Genomic DNA, 14,246 nt, shown 5'->3' with positions numbered 1-14,246 from the left:
GAATGAGGGAAACCATGTAATTTCTTTAGCTCAGGTTTATAGGTTGCAGCACAGGGAGGCAGATCTTAAGCAGAGTCCATTGTGCTCAGTGAGCTAAGAAGATGGAATTTAGAGTATGTGGAAGCCAAAGTGGCAGGAAGTCATAGGACACAGTGCCACAGAGAATTCCAGAGAACTCTACAGGGTCTTCCTCAGCCATTCAATTAAGCACTGATTGGTACATGTGTAAAGAAGTTACAGTAATCAAGGTAATATGCAACTGGCATTAAGATATTTTGATCAATAGAACAGGATAGAATTCAGAAACAGACCCATAAATATATGGTCAGCTGGGTTTTGATAAAGTTGCAAAGATCATTCATTCTGTGGGATGAGATAACGTCTTCAAAAATGGAACCAGAAAATGTGGCCACTCATGCAAAAAAAAAATTGACATTCTATACCTCACACCATATGCAAAAGTTAGCAAAAAACAAATCACGAACTTAAAATTAATGCTTCTAGGAGAAAATATAGAAGAACATTTTGTGATATTGGGTGAGGCAAAATTGTTTTTCTTTTGACATTAAAAACATGATATATCAAATATATTAAATAACAAATTTGTAATTTTGACCCCCAAAATTAATAGCTTCTGATTTCAAAATCAGTCTTAAGAAAATGAAAATGTAAGCCACATTTTAGGAGAAAATATTTACATATCATATGTATAATAAAAAAACTTATATCCAGAATATACAAAGAATTCTCAAAACTCAATAATATAAAGACCCATTAAAAATGGGTAAGATTAAGTATCAATAGACACTTCATCAAAGAAGATATGTGGATAGGCACATAAAAAGATGGTAAACGTCATTACCCATTAGGGAAATACAAGTTAAAACCACAATGAGCTATAATTGTATATTTGTAAAATGGTTAAAATGAAAGACTGGCCATGCTAAGCACAGGCCAGGATGTAGAGCACGTAGGGTTATTCTGAGGTAGCCTACGGTAACTTTAACTTCACATTCCAATATCTCATTGCTAGAATATGGAAATAGAATTGATTTTTGTATATTGATTTTTGTATCTTACAGCTTTGCTTAATTTGCTTATTATTTCTAGGAATTTTTTTGTAGATTCCATAAGTTTATCTATATCCACTTGCTATTTTGGAAAGGATTTTGAGGCTTTATCTAGGCTTATCTGTAAAGAGTGCTATACTTAATTAGTGATATCTGTCAGGGACACAGAAGGGACAGCGGTAGCAACCATGCACCTATTTTTGGTACCAATTTACCCCCATTTCCCCTTTATATAAATAAGAAAAATAATCCTCAGAAAAGTGATGTGCCGGGGCGCCTGGGTGGCACAGCGGTTAAGCGCCTGCCTTCGGCTCAGGGCGTGATCCCGGCGTTACGGGATCGAGCCCCACATCGGGTCCTCTGCTATGAGCCTGCTTCTTCCTCTCCCGCTCCCCCTGCTTGTGTTCCCTCTCTCGCTGGCTGTCTCTATCTCTGTCAAATAAATAAATAAAATCTTTAAAAAAAAAAAAGAAAAGAAAAGTGATGTGCCCAAGTGTGGTAGGACAAACCAAAGCCCATGCATCCCACTCCACTTAAGCACAGTATTTACCATGCTTCCCACTATCTTCTCATCAAAGCCCAGCTGAAATCTAATTTCCCTCAGAAATCACTCGGTTCTAGTCTTCCCAAACAGAATTACTTTATTTTTCCTTATGGATAAATGGATAAATGGCCCTTAGATCATATCTATATTATGACATATATTTTAGTATCATTTACAAACATTGTCAATGAATCCTAAACCTGAAATGATATCATAGAGATATCTAAGTGGTTTAAAAAAAGAGAGAGATTAAAAAGGTATTAATCACATGCTACCTTATAATACATTCATTTTCATGTCTTAGTTCCATGTTCATTATAATCTCCCACTCCTCTGCACTAATTGAAATACTTTAATATATTAAGAGCTCACTGAATACAAAAGTATTCTTAAATCTTCAGATTGTAAATTCTTAATAAACCAAAGGACCAAACTGCTAATGTTAGAAAACCCATACTGAACCAGGCTAGTAAGGCACATACTTTTAGGTAGGTAACTTTCTAATGACAATGACATTAAACATGAGGTTGTGCAGGCAGACATCCGTTCCCTCTGCTCACAAGTCTTCCTGCTTTGCATCTTCTTTTTAAGTGTGTAGAGTGGGCTAGAATTTTCACGACTTCGTGGAGATTATGTAATTATAATAATTAGCATGACTATGTAAATGATAAACAATTTTAAATAAAATATTAAATAAAACAAATAATTGCTATCATATTAATAAAACAACAATAATAATGTATTTAAAGTTTATTTATTTAAAGTTGAATTTAAAGTAAGGGAATCATACCTATTATATGTAGGACCAGTAAAACTGTTTATATCATTATCCTATAGTATCAATTAATCAGGATTTGTATGGGAGTATGGCTTAATATAAACCAAAACAGATGTAATCGGACATTTGAAACTAGCATTGACTTGGCATTGAAAATAAAAAGGACTAAACAAAAAGAGATCCTGGTTTATTGCGTGAATAGAAAGAAGTTCCAAAAGTGACTAAGGATCACATTTTGTTCTGCAAGACCACATATGCATGAGAAAATAGAATACTCATTCAGACAAATGACAAAAATATACTCCCAGGACATTCCTGAATCCATGTGGTAGTGAACTAGTCTTTGTTGCAGTCTGTTTGTGCGTTTATTCTCACCAAAGCCAGGCACTGACTTTTGTCATTGTCTTCACAACATCTCAGAGAAAATCTAGCTGAAGAGTGCCGGTGAAAAGGAGTGAGAAGATGTGTAGCTCATGACTTTATCAGGATGAGCCAGTCTTCCCTCCCCACTACACTCTGCTTGTGCAGTCCTCCCACGTAAAACACATGACAATCAATTTCTTCGCAGCTTAATTTGGTAGAAGGAAGATGAGCTTTGCTAATAATGAATCTAGGGTCAATTCTTGGTGCCCTAATACTTAAAATCTATGACTCAGGCAAATTACTTAACCTCTCTCTGCTTTCCTTAGTTGCAGAGGACGGATAAAAATATCCGTTTTTGCATGTGTTGTGAGATTTATAAATAATACAGTCAAAAATCCATAAAACTGATGATTACAAATAATAAGAGTAGTGTATGTTTTCACGTATATGAGAACTAATGGAATGTTTTAAAAATTTACTTGGAGAATCAGTATTTCATTTTGTTGCTATTTTGCTCTCCTTCCCAAGCTCTCAAGTGCTATAGCATTTGCTTTTATTGGCCTTTGAATGGATGTGCGATATATGGTGTTGACCTATTGCAATGTTTCCAAGTTTTCAGTTATAGAGTAAATTTACTCCTTTATAATGCAGGTGCCAATACACAAGGTCAATGACCACATTACAAACTTTCCATGTGAGAGCTATTGAACTATAATATCCATCACTAAGTACACTGGGAAATGATTTGACCTTTCCTTGAATAGTAGTTACTGGATCAAATTATTTTTCAGCTTGAAAATAATTGCAGATCTGAGATGCCCATTTAAGCTACTGCCTTCTGAATTCACATCAACGCTTCATGTTTCCCCTGCCATTGTTGGTAATCGGAAGGGGCAGTACGTGAAATATGCAAAAGCAGCGTGTGGTAATGGGAGGACACAAGGTTTTGGATTTACATTATCTGAATTTAAATCCTGGTTTCTCTTCTGCCTTACAGATAGTATCTGTCAAATTACTTCCCTATACACGGTATGTCAACTATATGGAATTAAAATAAAATAGAATAAAATAAAATTAGTTCCCTATATCCTAGTACTGATGTGAAGTTTAAGTGAATACTGTATCTTTAAAATACTGTTGTCCAACTTGTAAGAGCTCCAACATGTAAAGAGCTTGAAAGTCATCATTCCAAGTCTTCAAAACAAGAAAAAGTTGGATAAACTGAAAATCAGTGACTTTTCTTGTACCCGTCAGAGAACTGAGGTTGCTAAACAAAAATTTTATTCCAAAATCTGGAGAGACAGGCATAGCCAGAGAGACACAGCTGAGATCTTACCCAAAACAGAAATGTGAAATTTGATGACTTGGAGACTAATCTGTAAATGAGAATTTCCTGGTGGCTGCAGCCTTAGGGAAGCCCTCACACTTTCACAGCCTTTACCTCCATGAACCCCATTAGGTTCCCATGGTGATGATCTGAGAAAGTGAGAGAGATCTCCAAGTGGCTCTGTCAGAGGGAAAAGAAGAGTAATCATCATGAAATACATCCAGAGCTTTTTCAGAATAAAGACCTACTCTCTAGCAGAAAGAACTTTGCCAGGCCTTATCTTAGCTGGAGGAAGGTAATTCCTCTCACTCCAGTCAACTCCCGCCTTCCTATTTCATCTGAGAGAGGGAAAAATACATTTTCAACAAGGGTCAGGCTTCATAGAAATAGATTGGCAATACTGCAGCCAGGGAAGGGAGTAAGAAGCAGAGGGAAAAAAAGCTGTATTGCTGAAGAAACATCTGTGAAGGTCACTGTACCAAAATACAGGCCCGCTGAAAGACTGAGACTTAATTGCAAGATCGTAGAAAGTTCCTTCTACAATGCCAAGAAGTCTCCAGTAAAGTAACAGTGGACTTCAGCTGAAAAGATTCATGACATGGGATGCCTCTGAGAAGGAATACTTAGGGAAACTGAAAGTGAGGAGGGAAGACAATGAATGAATGAATGAATGAATGAATGAATGATACTAGAGGACTTTGAAGCCTTTGGCACGTATAGCTGCAGAATACATTAAACACAGCCTAACACGTAGGCACATTAACTAAATCCTCACACTGAAAAGCTATTTGCCTCAGTTCCTATTACCCAGTACAATATGTCTGGCTTTTCACAAAAAATTACAAGGCATGTCAAATAGGAAGAAGAAGGGGAAAGAAAAGAAGAAGAAGCAGGGGGAGCAGAAGGGAGAAGGGAAGTTTCAAAGAAGAGGAAGAGAAAGAAGAAGAGGAAGAGGGGAAGAGGGGGAAGAGAAAAAGGAAGATGAAGACAAAGGCGAAGAAGAAGAAGAAGAAGAAGAAGAAGAAGAAGACGACGACGACGATGACGACAGTTTGAAGAGACAAAGCAAACATTTGAGCCAAAATCATATAACCTAGATATTAGGATTATCAGACAGGGAATTTTAAAGAATTATGATTAAAATGGTAAAAGCGCTAATGCAAAAAGCAAGCAACATGTAGGGACAGATGAGTAATGTAAGCGGAGAGGTGAAAACTCAAAGAATCAACTGGTAATACTAGAAATAAAAATCTCTGTATCAGAAATAAAGAATGACTCTGATGGGGTCTTCAGTAGACTGGACACAGCGAGGAAAAGAATCATTCAGCTTGAAGATAGGTCAAAAGAAACTTCCCAGATTGGAATGTAAAGAGAAAAAATAAAAATAAAAACAGAGTACAGCATCTAAGAAATGTGTACAATATCGAAAGTATAGCACACACATAATTGGAATACCGGAAGCAGAGGACCGAAAAAAAAATGAGTAGAAGAAATATTTGAAGTAATAACAGATAAGAACTTTAGAAAATTAATTACAGAACTACAGATCCAGGAAGTTCAGAGAACACCCAAAACGGGGAGCACAAGGGAGTTTTAGGACAATGAAAATATTCTGTATGATTCTATAATGAGGAGCGCATGACATTATATCCTTATCAAAACCCACAGAGCTGTATAACAGGCAAACCCTAATGTAAACCATGGACCCTACTGATAGTAATGTATCAATACTGATTCATTAACTGTGACCAATGACCCATACTAATACAAGAGGTTAACAATAGGGGAAACTGGATGAGGAGCATTTGGTAAGTCTGTGTACTCTATTGACAACTTTTCTGTAAATCTAAAACTTTTCTACATTATAATTCTACATTATAATATGTATTTTTTTCAAAACACTGGGTTTCCAAATATAGTAGGTTTTCAAGAAGTATTAATTCCTCTTTACCATATAGATTATGTCAAACACAGCCCAAGTTCAATTCAGTATACTTGCTGTTGTATGGCATGGTCATGGAAGGGAATTTCCTAGTACATTAAATATAAAATGTGATTAGTATAACTATACAGTATAACGAGATAACAGATTAAAAGTTTAATAGTAGACAGGTGCATCTCCATTGAACATAATTTAATTTTTTTGATGATACAGATGACACTTGGGAATCTCTGAAAGTCTTAAGTCATCATTATGAACATCAATTATTTCTGTGACAAGCAGAATTTCACTAGTAAAGAGCTCTTATTATGGGAATGCCAATCTTAATTTGTTTAGGTATATGGATTCATCATGAGCATTACAGCTTTTTGAAATTATTCACACAAAAATCAATCAGCATAAAAATAAAGGTCACCACTAGACCACTCTAGTTTGGGAAGCTAACTGTGTTAGCATTTCCCTATGTTAGTTACCTGAACTAAAAGAGCTGAGCAAGGAATTTAAGAACTAGAGACAGAAATAAACAGGAAAGCCGTTCTTGTCGTCTTGGATAAACAAAGACACACGCTTGCAGATTTTTCCCTGAGTCTGTGTTGAAACATGCTAAGTCGTGAGGATGTTCTTTCCATAGCAAATAACATAGCAGGACTCCTTTGAAGAGCTCAGTGGGTGGGGTGAGAAATCTCTTTGAACCCCGGTTTCCCTAGGATGTCTTGCTACTGTGGGTGCTAACCTAGTAAGTGTTTATCCCTGCCAAAATATAGGAACTCATATATTTTTTCAAAGAGGACTTTCTGTCTTTTTTTTTTTTTCTTTCTGAATGCTGCAAGAACACAAAAAAGAATTTGGGGGTGGGACACAAAATAAACTGGATCAGCGAGAGGAATGAGGCCCGTGCGAGAACTAAGAGGATTACACCTGCTGCCATCTTTGAGGCCTCCAAAATCCAGAGGAGTTTTCTTTGGAAGTAAGATTTCAGTTGAGAGCAAAACTGTTATAGAATTCTGCAATCTGGGGGTAGGTAGATACTAATTCAAGAAAGGAATCTAGTAATATTTGTGATGTGCTGACTTAACAGGACCTTTGTCATTTATAAAGAACCTAATCCAGTTTACCAAACTCAGTGCTTTTGACCAAATTCACGGATCCTATAGCTTTTATAAAATGATGCTAGGCTCCTCTGGCCTGCTCCAAAGAAATCAGAGATTCAATTTAATGGAACCAGGTTATTTCATATCTCCAACACAAATATTTTTAGCCCTTTACAATGCCCACTTAACTGTGAAAGAATCACAGGAGGTCGCCAGGGATGGAGTCTTTTTCTAAAGAGCCCAACTATAGAAAGGTGGCTACATTTGTTTCAATAACAAACAAATAAACAAAACTAAAGATCATCTTCTCCTTCAACTAAGCAGAAATTCTGTAATGGTCAATGTTCCTTTTTGCTCTAGATCATTCTTGGCCTTGTCCTTAGCCATCAGGAGCAAGAAAATAACTTGCAGACATTTTGATGAGAGATCCTTTCACCATAAAATGTATTTGGACACACAATTAAAATATAAAGTCTTTTTAGCTCAAAGGCAGATAAGCTACTAACCATAAAACCAATGCTTTATGAACCCAAAGACACAAAAACCAATTATATCCCAGTCACTAAGCCAATATTTAAAACTATTAATAGATCTTCTTAGATTCCCGTGTGATTTTTGATAACATCTGTATCTTATCCAGCTTAATGTTGCAAAAGCTAGTTAAATCAACAAATTACCAAGACCCTCTTTTTACTGCTGTAGTTAAGGTTTTGACACTGTTTATATTTTAAGCCTATTTGAATTGATGAAAAAAAATCTTACCATACTGACACAATCAGTTTTTGTTTATTTCGTTCCTTTTTTTTTTTTTTTTTTTTTGGAAACCCGTTTAAAAAGCCCTTGAAATTCAGTATCAGTGGATATATTTGGCAGTGCCTTTTTTCCTGAATGCTATATAATAGGTCACTTGTTGTTATTTTAATTTGTTTTAGGGCTTTTTCACTGTCGAATATCTATGCTAAGTGAGAGAATATGGTTTGCTGAAGAGATCGAAGAATTTGGCATATTAAATATTAAATTCTAGCACCATCACTTCTTAGCTAAGAGACTTTGGGGAAGGATCTAACTAGAGAGTTCTCATCTATAAAGTGGTGATCATATCCATGCTTTCTTCAGAAGGTGAACATGAGGATAATCTGAGTTCACGTCTGCACCGTATTAGCACAGTGCCTGCCACAACATATGGCAGTCATTAAGCCATTGTTGGCTGGAACAGTGGTCAAAATATTGAACATCAGTAGGACGCAGGCACATCCAGTCAGTACGAGTGCCAACGTGAAACAAGTGAGACCGTCCGCTTAAGTTATACTAGTTGAGTACTAGCCCCAGGTAGTAGGAAACAGAAGGGATAGAATTGGAAAAAACGGTTGGGAGAAATTTGATGAAGTCCTCATTTGATGTCTCGGAGAGCAACTCAGATGCCTCTGGACCCTTTACCACAAGCCAAAGTGCAGAAGCCTGCAGCCCAGGGAGCAGCTTCTCTCCCGAGGTTGCTCAGCTTAACTTGGCTTTTAAAACTACGTCTGTCAGACTCTAAAACCCTTGCTCTTTCTGTCACACTGAGGTTGTTGGCTTTCTCTCTCCTCAGATTCCTGATTCTGAAATGGTACCTTCAGTCTCCTGGTCCAGTGGATTTCCAAACTGCATTTCTTGAAGCTCTAGATTTCTGTGGGAAAGATCAAAGTTCTCCTGGAAACGGTCTAATGGAAGCTGAGAGGGCAGAGCTTATGTGTCTCCTGGAACACGGCCCTCACTTCAGCTAGAACCCTCCTTTCTTTCTGATACTGAGATTTCATCTTAGATAAAAAGGTTTTATTGCTTTAAAGAAGGAATGTTAAAAAATCACAGCTCTATTCCAAACTCTATTCTTTTAGGATGGAGTCCTGCCTCGGGCTCCCTGCTCAACGGGGAGTCTGCTTTTCCCTCTGCACCCCCACAACCCCCCACTCATGCTCGCGCTTCCTCTCTCTCTCTCTCACAAAAATAAATAAATAAAACCCTCAAACTCTATTCTTTGCTCCTGCTCATATCTCGGTAGAACGTCAACCTAGGTCCTTATCCATACATTTGGGTTTTTCAGCTATCTGCAGCCTGGATCTCTGGTCACTACATGGCTGATTCTTACACAGGAGTTTGTATTTGACCTTGAGTTCAGAAAACTCACCTCAGCTTTACTACCAAAACTCTCAATCTCATTTGCCCCCATCATACGTGGGATTCTTAGAAAATATACTCTAACTCTGGTTTTCTTCTCAGGACTTCAAGTGACATAGGGTCTATTTTCTCAATGTTCGCAGCCTCTGCCTTGAGCGTTAGTTATTCCACTCTCTGGCCAAAATCCTGGCTTTCATTTAGTTTTTCTTGACTGATATCAAAGACCCACACATATTTTATAATTTCAAGCAAGAGCTGGAGGCCAACATGTCTCATACTTAAAAAGTGGCTCCTTGAGGCCAAGACACCATCTGGTGGAATTAAAGTTTTCAACATCATTGTTTTGTTTTGTTTTGTTTTTTCTTCCCTCCAGTTCTACTTATTATCCATTCTTTGATTCTTTTGGGGCTCATTTTGGCCCCTGCCTATGACTCAGACTCTCATGACCATTCCACTGAAATCTTGACATTGTCCATGCTGATTGCAGTCATATGAGAGGGGAGGGTGCGGACACTGTGTTTGCAGTGGCAGCTAGGACTGTTGGGGTGCTAATGTACACACGAGAAGCCATAGACACGCCGATCGTCAGACAGCCGGGGTCTGCCGCAGAGACCGCCCAGCCCACGGCCAACTCCCACTCCAGCTACCACACCAATGAGTTCAATTAAGTTCAGGAGAATCTTTAATTAGAGGATAAATCAGCACCTGGCTATTTAACCTTAGAACCGTGAACTGTAGTCACAGAGATGGGGTGGGAGCTGCTCTGGCCATGGAGGCCACACATGGGCCCACAGCAGTGAACTGGGGCCCTTCTAACCTCTGTGCCAACCTACTCATTGATCGCCCCATACATGAAGGGCGTAGCATGCAATATTTACAGCAGCAGCTTAGCCAAAGAAAAAAACTGAATGATCATTTTTTACTTTCTGTGCTGTAATTTGGATGGTTTCTTTTGACATGTGTTCATATTCACTGATCTTTTCTTGTGCAGTGTCCAATCTGCTAAAAAGCTCCTTCAGTGGATTTTTTTCATTTTATTTACTCTATTTTTCAGTTCTGGAAATTCCACGTGTTTCTTTTCTATAGTTTTCCTTTCTCAGCTGGGATTTTACAATTTCTTCTTTCACTAGGAGTGTATTTAAGTACTTGAATATATATAATAGATATTTTAATTGTCCTTTTCCTGCTAATTCCAACAACTGTGCTATTGCTGCATATTTCTGTTGATTGTTATCCTGGTATGGGTCACGTTTCCCTGTTTCTTAGCATGTCTGGTAAATTTTAATTTAGTAGTGGATATAACGAGTACTACCTTGTTGAAAGGGGATCTTTTGTTCGTTTAGAGAATGTTGAGTTTTGCTCTGGCAACCTGTAAATACAGTGGAGAATTAGCTTTATACTGTTGAAGCCCGGGTTGAATCTTTGTTAGGATTGATCCAGGAGAGCCCTCATTCTAACGCTAGTAGAGCATTCCTTCTAAGGTGTGGCCTGCTAGGGTAGCAACTAAATGTCGCATCTCAAATTAGGTCTTTCCACTCTGGCTGATTCCAGCACTAGGCCACCTCCACGGCTCTATTCAGTTCACAGATTCCAGGTAGCTGTTTTCTGCCATAGCGTGCAGAGTTTCACTCTATCAAGACACAACTTAATATTTGGCCCAAACCTCAAAGTCACTGACGGGCAGATCTGTAGACCCTATTTTATTCACAAAATATCTTCTATGTTACCTAAGCTTGCAAATGCTGGTTGCTTGACAAGCGGACCCCTCAAAATGATGACCTTTGTTTATACAGTTAAACGAGATGATCGTGCTCTCTATGTGGGCTCCACTGCCCTCTTCAGCAATTTGGAACATGGATAGAGACTTTGTGTATTTTCCCTCTCCCAAGCATCTCTGTGCTGTTGTCTGATATTTAAAACTGTTCCTTCATATATTTTCCCACTTTTTTTAGTTGTTTTTGATGGGCGGATATCTAATTGGAGACTTTCGCGTCTCCCATTAGTCTAATTTTTTTTTTTGGGGAATTCTAGATGATGTTCTATGACCTCATCGGCTATAGATTCTTATGGGCTGGATAGGGATCTATATCTTCTTGAAAATTTTAAATAACTCATTTTACATTTAAAATTTTAGTAGGCCAATAATTTCAGATCCACCAAAGTGAGATCTTGTTTTGGGCTCCAGAAAATCAAGACGGTGATAAATGTCTAAGGGGGCTATTTTCCACAAATATAGTAAGAATAGGATTCTGGAAAGTAAACACATTAAAACCCCTCCATCTTCCTGGACAGTGATGAAAGAGAATTTTTGTGATCTACATTAAACTCCATCAAAAGGAACAAGTTTGAAAACAGCCTGATAAAGTCCCCTGTATTTTCTTCTGTCTTCAGATGTATAAAAACGGTTTCCAAGCTTCAATGGACAGACGCTTCTATTTTTGTTTGCGTTGTTATTGCTGTTACCCCAGGATCTTCAGGAGTTCACAACTTCTAGGTCCCATATTATTGCCCCCATCAACCTTCTTGCAATTATTTGTTTACAAGTTGCCTCTCTGGATTGTGAGATGCCTAATAAACATCACTTGAGCAGAACCAAGCGTTCATGGCCTAAAGGATTTTAATGCAGTTTAAGAACCTCTGTACAGCTCTAAAACCATTGCCAAGGTACTGACCAGGAAATCTAGCTTACCAAGTCTTCAACAAAAGTGTTCCAAGAATACGGAGGTGTCAATAAAATGTTATGCTTCTAAACAAGATATTCCTCTCTCATGTGCTCTATAAAGTACTTATTGAGGACTAATGTCATTGTTAAGAAAACACAGCACTGCCTCTGAACAGCACTACTTTTGTGATGCAGATTCTCCTAAAGTCAACCCCAGCTTTTGAAAGTAATGTGTGTAATTTAAGCAATCAGCAGGCCAGACATTTCCCAAAAGTGGGGAATGGAATTGCTTATTGCAATTCTAATAGCAATTCTGCAGAACGTCACCACAGAACATGATCATTCCAATCACTGTGAATCTTGTTCTTCTCTGTTTAAACCAGGAGTAGAGTTTGATGTAACTGTGACTCACAAGATGAAATGAACACTTGATGCAGCCGTTCAACTGTTGGTAAGATTAATTCAGAAGATGGAGGAGTCAGGCAGCTGGATCAGGCCTGCTTTCTTTCTCTTCCTGCCTTCGCCCTTCCTCCTTCATTTCTCTGTACTATGGAACCTTGGGTACTCATATACCTTACCTATTCAGCTTTCTCATTTGCCAGGGCTAGACAAAGTAAAAGATGTTGGGTGGTTTGGTTTGGTTTTTTATTCTGATGATTATGGGTGCTTAAAATGATACGAATACAGTTCAAAGCAGTTTGTGAATCCATTGAGTGCTGAGGCTAACCCCATCTCAATGACAAGTCAGGAGGAAATAAATAAAAAATAATTGTGGTGTAGGAGGTCACCTCAACTTTACATTTATTACTATTTTATTATTTTATAATGGGCTATCAGTCAGGATTCCATCAGACAAACAGAGCCAATAGGAGTATATATTAAAAGATACACTGCAAGATTCTGGTTTAAGGAACTGTGGAGACGGTCAAGGCAAGTCTGAAATCTACAGGGCAGGCTGTCAGGAAGGACAGGCTAGAGCTCTGTGGGATGAACTGTAGTTGCTATTCACAGGTGGAATGTCTTCTCGCTTAGCGAAACTTTAGTTCTGTTCTCAAAGCCTTTCCACTGATTAAATCAGGACCACGCAGATTATGCTGGGTAATGTCCCTTACTTAAAGTTAATTGATTGTGGACCTTAATTATGTCTACAAAGTACCACCACTGCAACAGCTTGATTGAATAATTGGGGATTGTTGCCTAATAAAGTTGACGCAGAAAACTCACCATCACCCTTTACGTTACAACATTCTTTATTTTCACACTAGTTTAATAGTAATAGACAGTTATATACTTTCTTTGTAAAATAAGTACTTGAAAATTATAAATTGGTCTTAAAAGTAATTTTCTGAAGTTTTTTACTGGTCCATAAGAGCCAAAAGTCTAGGAGCCATGGCTGAAGCATAATATTTTTCTTCACATTCCCATTTCACAGATTGGAAGATACTGAACCCCAAAGGGATATTTGATTAATAAATTATGGGTAATAAATATTCATTATTTTTACAGAGTTTAATTTCCAAGTATATTGGCTTATCTTGTTACCTTTTAGGTTAAATCAGTTTTGTATTGATGCAGAATGAATAATGACAATGAATAATGAATATTTATAATGAATTATTATTTCACAGTTTCTGTGGGTTAGGAGTCTGGGCACAGAACCTCTGCTCAGGGTCTCACTAGGCTGAAATCAAGGTATTGTCTGGGGCTGTGGTATTGCCTGGATTTGGTATGAATTCACTGGTTGTTGGCAGAATTGAGTTCATGGTGGGTGTAGAACTGAGATCTTTGGTTCCTATGCCTACCCACCATTCCCCACATTGTGGCTTTCTCCACAACATGAAATATCACTTCCTCAAGGCTGACAGGAGAGAATCTTTGATGGTTCTTATCATTTTGACTTCTATCTCTGACCTCACAACCATCCTTTCCATCCTTTAATGGACTCACCTAGTTAGGTCAGGCCAACCTAGTATAATCTCTCTTGATTGATTTAATATTGATAAGTTAGGGACCTTAAATGCATCTATAAAATCACTTCACCTTTGCCACATAACGTAGCCTAATCAGGGAAGTGATATCCCCTCATATTCACAGGTCCTGCCTACATTCAAGGGGACAGAATTATGTATTGAATGGACACAAGGGGGCAGATATCTTGAGTCATTTTAGAATGCTGGGTACCACACAGAGTCAATTACTTTTTCAACACCATCTTATTCTTTACTTTAACATGGGGCAAGGTGAAAGTAAGAGAAGAAAATTTAATTCATTCCATTCAGTACATTTGGGAAGGCACTGAACTGAATAAAATAGGT

At 37.8% G+C, this 14,246-nt stretch overlaps 1 long non-coding RNA gene across 1 annotated transcript in view; it reads left to right on the top strand.

The window, feature by feature from the left end:
• Positions 1–9,109, top strand: part of LOC123001773 (uncharacterized) — a 76,536-nt gene extending 67,427 nt beyond the window's left edge. Inside the window, exon 3 of the long non-coding RNA XR_006411028.3 lies at positions 8,704–9,109. This is a non-coding gene — a long non-coding RNA (uncharacterized LOC123001773). The remainder of the gene's footprint in view (positions 1–8,703) is intronic.
• Positions 9,110–14,246: the final 5,137 nt, after the last annotated feature.

The sequence above is a fragment of the Ursus arctos genome, unplaced genomic scaffold (assembly GCF_023065955.2).
Source record: "Ursus arctos isolate Adak ecotype North America unplaced genomic scaffold, UrsArc2.0 scaffold_23, whole genome shotgun sequence".
Classification (NCBI taxonomy): domain Eukaryota; kingdom Metazoa; phylum Chordata; class Mammalia; order Carnivora; family Ursidae; genus Ursus; species Ursus arctos.
Note: the sequence above shows the minus strand (reverse complement) of the source record. Positions and strands in the feature narration are given on the sequence as shown.